We start from the raw sequence: 6,268 nt of genomic DNA, 5'->3' as shown, positions 1-6,268 counted from the left end.
ATCAGATCCAACATGACTAATCTGATCCTATTTTTGTTTCTTTTTTGTATTCTCATTTGCGCTAATTTGCTGAAAGTTTTCATTGCTTAGGCTTTAAACCTACTACTATTAGTGAGGATACTCATTAGTTACAGGACATTTTTTTAAAGCTGTCACGATGTGTGAATTCAATATCATTTTTTAGGTTTGGCAAAAACATTGTGTATTAAATAGTCAATTTTGCAAGATTATTTCTCTTCATGTTTTATTCAAGGAAATTACAAATTTTCATCTCTCTGAGAAAGAATCTGTCAATTTTTATCAGATGATATGCCTGCTATTTGGCCAGTGTTTCCCTGAGCCTGCCTCAGGGGGGCACAGGCCAGTGTCTCCCTGAGCCGGTCCCAAGCCCAGATAAATGCAGATGGTTGCGTCAGGAAGGGCATGTGGCGTAAAATATTTGCCACAACCAAACATGCAAATCAAAACGAATAATCTCATACCCGATCAGTCGAGGCCGGGTTAACAACGACCAGCACTATTACCGATGACCTACACCATATGTGTCAAACTTAAGGCCCGCGGGCCACATCCGGCCCGCCGTGTAATCATATCCAGCCTGCGAGATCATTTTACATTATTGTTATTAATGGTCCGTCTATATGAAGCGCTGATAACACAATACTACGCAATATTACAGATCCCATCAGGCAACGCTTCAACTGCCTTGCCGCGCTTTTCCCGCGTCAATCAAGTCTAGCTTCTGTTGCCGTAAGTTATTGCGAAGATAGCCCGCCACGATGCCGAAGAGATAAGTTGATTCCGAAAACAGAGCCTTTAAACACCGATGGGAGGCTGAGTATATGTTTACCGACATTGCTGGTAAACCCGTGTGTCTCAATTGTAGAGCTAATGTGGCTGTAATGACAGAATTTAATCTGAGACGGCACTATAAGGATAACCTGAAAGAGCTGGATGCAGCGCAGAAGATACAGAAAGCAGAAGAGTCAAAGAAGAATCTGACATTTCAGCAAATGTTTTTTACCCCTGCAAGATCACAAAGTGAAACTGCTGTGAAAGCAAGTTTTATCGTAGCAGAGGAGATCGCCAAATCAGCCCGGCCATTTACAGAAGGAGAATTTCTGAAGAGCTGCATGATCAAAGTGTTCGAGGTCTTATGTCCAGACAAAAAGAAGATGCTGGCAAATATAAGCCTGAGTAGCAATACGATTGCTGATCGAATTTACGAGATGGCCACTGATTTAAGAACACAGTTGAGCGAAAGACGCAATGACTTTATTGCCAACTCTCGTGCTGTGGATGAAAGTACTGACATGATTGATACTACAAAATTGGCCATCTTCATCCTTGGAGTGGATTCCAATTTGCGCGTTACAGAGGAAATAATGGACATTAAATCGATGCCCGGGACAATGACTGGAGAAGACATTTTTGTAAACGTACGTCGAAGTGTAACCAACATGAAACTACCCTGGAACAAACTTATTGGACCTACAACTGATGGAGCACCGGCTATGTGCAGTGGAAAAAGTGGACTAGTGGGAAGGATGTGAGTGAAGATGCAGGAGGAGAACTGTACTGGTGAGTTAACAGCATATCACTGCATCATACCCCAGGGAGCACTATATGGCAAAGTCCTGAAGGTGGATCATGTAATGAGCACTGTAACGCAAACCGTAAACCTTATCCGAGGTAGAGGGTGAAATCACCGGCAGTTTTGGTCTTTTATGACATATATGACGCAGTCAAGGCATTTCAAGTGAAGTTGCTTTTGTGGGAGACACAAATGCAACAGCGCAACTTGCCTCACTTTCCCTGTTGCCAAGTAATGTTGAACCAAGTCAGCACAACAGTGTTCCCAAAAACGCACTTTGCTGATAAACCGAGCGTACTACACGCTGAATTCGCACGACACTTTAGTGACCTTGAAGCCCAAAAAAAGAGTTTTGAGTTGCTTCGCAACCCGTTTGCCATCGATGTGGAAACTGCATCAGTACAGATTCAGATGGAACTGATTGAGCTGCAGTGTAATGGGACACTGAAGGCAAAGTATGACACTGCAGGGCCCGCACAGTTCATTCACTCCATCCCAGCAGCAATGCCCCAGCTCCATCTACATGCAGTTCTAACCTTGTGCATGTTTTGTAACACATATCAGTGTGAGAAGCTCTTCTCAGTGATAAAGATTAACAAAGCAGCACACAGGAGTCGTCTCACTGGTGAGAACCTGCAGTCCATCCTGAGAATCTCCACAACACAGGACCTCACAACAAGCATAAGCCAACTTGTTTCCAAAAAAATATACCAGGTGTCGGGCTGCTATCGGATGGCATAAAAGCAAAGAAAACTGAATGATTTGATTTGTAATTGCTGAATAGCACATATTTCATGTATATTTCCAGATTTCGTAGCGTGTTCATATTTCTAACTTGTATAATCTTAACATCAGATACTTTCGATAGCAAAATCTTATAGGATATTTAAAAGTTAATTTTTTTATATACATTGACATAGAAACAAAGGAATTTGAATGTTATTTGGATGTTTACTTGTTCATATTTCTAACTTGTATAATTTAACAAGATATATTTTCATGGAGAATAAAATGTTAAATACAAGTTATTTAAGTTTAAGTTTATCCCAGAATATCATTTCTGTGTTTTTATTCATATTTATATCCCAAAAAACATTTAGTTTTTGTGTTTTCAATAAATGTTTATCCTGTTCGGCTCGCAACCTAAAGTATGTTTTTAATTTTGGCCCCATGTGCAATTTAGTGTGACACCCCTGACCTACAGGATATCAGTGGAAATTGGGCTACTGTTGGTCAAAGAAGCGGAGGAGGAAGGCATGTTCGGAAGCAGAGAGAGAAAAGGAAAAACAAGACTCTGGGGCAAAGCGCACGGACTTTGAATATCGGGACAGGAAAAGGTAAAGAGATGGTCGACATGATGCAGAGAAGGAAGATGGATATACTGTGTGTCGAGGAGACCAGGTGGAAAGGTAGTAAGACTGGAGGCTTAAGAGTAGGCTTTAAGTTGTACTGTCATGGTACTGACAGGAAGATAAATGGTGTAGAACTTATGAGTCTGAAACTGGAGATTAATGGTGTGATGCTCAATGATGCTAGTGGCTATGCCCCACGGGTGGGATGTGAGTTCAAGGAGAAGGAGAAGTTCTGGAATGACTTAGCTGAAGTGATGCAGAATATCCCCAGAGATGAGAGATTGGTGATTGGTGCAGACCTCAATTAGCATGTTGGTGCAGACAATAGACGGGATGAAGAGGCGATGGACAGATTTGGTATACAGGACAGGAACACAGAGGGACATATTGTGGTATATTTTGCAAAAAGGATGGAAATAGTGTCATAAACACTTTTTTTTCCAGAAAAGGCAGGAACATAGGGTAACTTATAAGAGCGGAGGTGGGAGCATGCAGGTAGACTACATCTTGAATAGATGAAGTAACCTGAAAGAGATCAGTGACTGCATAGTAGTTGTAGGTGAGAGTGTAACCACAAAGCATAGGATGGTGACTTGTAGGATGACACTGGTGACAAGGAAGATCAAGAGGACAAAGGCAGCACAGAGAAAAAAGTTGTGGAAGCTGAAAAGGGAGGAATGTTGTAAGGGAGGAGTTGAGAAAGGTTCTGGGTGGTCAGAGAGAGCTTCCACATGATTGGACAACTACAGCTAATGTTATCAAGGATATAGGTAAGAGAGTATTTAGTGTATCATCTGGAAGGAAAGTAGATGAGGAGACTTGGTGGTGGAATGAGGAAGTACACGAGCATATACAGAGAAAGCGGTTAGCAAAGAAGTGGGACACTGAGGGTACTGAAGGGAACAGACAGGAGTACAGGGAGATACAGCGTAAGCTAAAGACAGACAGGTAGCAAAGGCAAAACAAAGGACATATGATGACTTCTATGCTTCGTTTGACAAGAAGGAGGGAGAGAATGATCTATACAGGTTGGCAAAACAGAGAGATAGAGATGGAAAGGGTGTACAGCAGGTCCAGGTGATTAAGGATAGAGAGGGAAATGTTTTGACCGATGCTAGATGAGTGATGGGAAGATGGAAAGTGTACATTGAAGAGCTGTTGAATGTGGAAAATGAAAGAGAGGCAAGGGTAGATGAGGTGACTATTGTGAACAACAAAGTAGCAGAAATGGTAAAAGTGAAGTGAGGAAGGCATTGAAGAGGATGAAGAGTAGAAAGGCAGTTGGTCCTGATGCTATACCTGTGGAGGTGTGGAAGTGTCTAGGAGAGGCAGCGGTAGAGTTTCTGATTAGATTATTCAACAGGATCTTAGAGAGTGAGAAGATGCCTGAGGAATGGAGAAGAAGTGTGATGGTGCCCATTTTTAAGAATAAGGGGGATGTGCAGAATGGCGGCAACCATAGAGGGATAAAGTTGATGAGCTATACAATGAAGTTATGGGAAAGAGTAGTAGAAACTAGACTGAGAGCAGAAGTCAGCATTAAAGAAGAACAGTATAGCTTCATGCCTAGAAAGAGTACTACAGATGCAGTATTTGGTTTGAGAATGATAATAAAGAAGTACAGAGATGGCCAGAGGGAGTTGCATCGCGTTTTCGTAGACCTTGAAAAAGCATATGACAGGGTACCAAGAGAGGTACTCTGGAATTGTGCGAGGAGGTCTGGAGTGGCAGAGAAGTATGTTTGACTGGTGCAGGACATGTATGCTCGCTGTGAGACAGTGGTGAGATGTGACATAGGGGTAAGAAAGAAGATCAAGGTGGAGATGGGACATCATCAGGGATCACCTGTGAGCCCCTTTTTGTTTGCAGTGATGATGGACAGGCTGACAGATGAGGTCAGACAGGAATCTCCATTGACCCTGATTTTTGCAGATGACATTGTGATCTGTTGTGAGAGCAGATATAAGGTTGAGGGAAATCTAGTGAGGTGACCAGGATGAATAGGATCAGTGATGAGTCTATCGGAAGAACAGCACATGTTAGATGTTTTGGAGAGAAGGCCAGAGAAGCCAGATCTGAGATAGATCGGACATGTACAGAGGAGGGATGGTGAATATGTTGGTAGATGGATGATGGAATTTGAGCTGCCAGGCAGGAGGTCTTGAGGAAGCTTTATGGACGCAGTGAGAGTGGATATGAAAGTACTTGGTGTGAAAGAGAAGGATACAGAGAACAGGGTTAGATGGAGAGGGTTGATTTGCTGTGGCGATCCCTGAAGGGAAAAGCCGAAAGGAGAAGAAGATGCCTGCTATTCCTTGCAAACATGAAAGCGTACGGTAGGGTTTAAAATCTGGCAGACCTCATCTTCAAAGCAAGACACACATGATGCGGCAACAGCTGTTCAGTCATTAACATTTAAAAATGGAGGTCAGGCATTATATAGTTTCCATTGTAAGTACTTGGGTTTGTAAACTCATATTTAAAATGAACATGACTGCAAATTGTGTGACTTGATCACTGCTGGCATGCCAGTGGAACAATTATTCATTAACACCTGTAAACACAGATGCGTGTAAATGTGACCGATCCTCTGTATTTCTTCTGAAATTCCAGGTCATAACACACTTAAAATCTTTACCTGACCTTATTTCAGAATGAGGGTGATTAGTTATTGACACATTTCTGAATAAACTGTTCCTTTGACATTAAAATAAAACCCGAAAATTGACATCAAAACTCGGGGCTTGACTTACCACAAATGCAGTCATGTCTGCTTATTGGAAAACTGACTAGTATGGGAAATCACAAGCGCTCAGCTGAAAGACTCAGATATTAAGGAAATACTGGAACAATAAACATTCCCAAAAAATAAAATGTAATTGTTATGTTTCTTGCTTATTTGCTTTTAAATTATCATACATCCAACATGCACACTTACATATATACATCCATGGACTGATTGACAGGCGCATTGATAGGCCGATAAATATGCTGATTCATAAAAATGAATTGTGATATTCCTCATGATTAATCAAGTGCATGTAGTACTTTAAGCGCTAAGATTTCTAACACACTAACAGAGGAAATGTTGCACTGCAGACAATGAAGATAGATAGATAGATAGATAGATAGATAGATAGATAGATAGATAGATAGATAGATAGATAGATAGATAGATAGATAGATAGATAGATAGATAGATAGATAGATAGATAGATAGATAGATAGATAGATAGATAGATAGATAGATAGATAGATAGATAGATAGATAGATAGATAGATAGATAGATAGATAGAATCCACAACAGTAACATTGATATTA

At 41.1% G+C, this 6,268-nt stretch overlaps 1 pseudogene; it reads left to right on the top strand.

Annotated features, from left to right (window-relative positions):
* Positions 1-779: 779 nt before the first annotated feature.
* Positions 780-2,335, top strand: LOC147216909 (general transcription factor II-I repeat domain-containing protein 2-like; annotated as a pseudogene).
* Positions 2,336-6,268: the final 3,933 nt, after the last annotated feature.

This window comes from Fistularia commersonii, chromosome 29 (genome assembly GCF_037954325.1).
Source record: "Fistularia commersonii isolate RoL2024-O1a breed Wild chromosome 29, RoL_Fcom_v1.0, whole genome shotgun sequence".
Lineage (NCBI taxonomy): Eukaryota > Metazoa > Chordata > Actinopteri > Syngnathiformes > Fistulariidae > Fistularia > Fistularia commersonii.
Note: the sequence above shows the minus strand (reverse complement) of the source record. Positions and strands in the feature narration are given on the sequence as shown.